The sequence below is a fragment of the Austrofundulus limnaeus genome, unplaced genomic scaffold, assembly GCF_001266775.1.
Source record: "Austrofundulus limnaeus strain Quisiro unplaced genomic scaffold, Austrofundulus_limnaeus-1.0 Scaffold7562, whole genome shotgun sequence".
Taxonomy (NCBI): Eukaryota; Metazoa; Chordata; class Actinopteri; order Cyprinodontiformes; family Rivulidae; genus Austrofundulus; species Austrofundulus limnaeus.
This window is the reverse complement of record NW_013959964.1, coordinates 1,551-1,855: the sequence shown is the minus strand read 5'-3', so window position 1 is coordinate 1,855 and position 305 is coordinate 1,551. Positions and strand designations below refer to the sequence as shown.

Sequence of the window (305 nt, the reverse complement as noted above, 5' to 3'; positions counted from 1 at the left end):
GAACGCCTCGTTATGATCCGACTGGACCTGAACGCCTCGTTATGATCCGACTGGACCTGAACGCCTCGTTATGATCCGACTGGACCTGAACGCCTCGTTATGATCCGACTGTACCTGAACGCCTCGTCATGATCTGACTGGACCTGAACGCCTCGTTACGATCCGACTGGACCTGAACGCCTCGTCACGATCCGACTGGACCTGAACGCCTTGTTATGATCTGACTGTACCTGAACCCCTCTGATTGTACCTGAACGCCTCGTCAAGATCTGACTGTACCTGAACGCCTCGTTATGATCCGACTG

At 54.1% G+C, this 305-nt stretch overlaps 1 long non-coding RNA gene across 2 annotated transcripts in view; it reads right to left on the bottom strand.

Annotated features, from left to right (window-relative positions):
- Positions 1–6: 6 nt before the first annotated feature.
- Positions 7–305, bottom strand: part of LOC106512500 (uncharacterized) — a 1,842-nt gene continuing 1,543 nt past the window's right edge. For both annotated transcript variants that reach the window (XR_001309683.1, XR_001309682.1), the window contains exon 3: positions 7–201. This is a non-coding gene — a long non-coding RNA (uncharacterized LOC106512500). The remainder of the gene's footprint in view (positions 202–305) is intronic.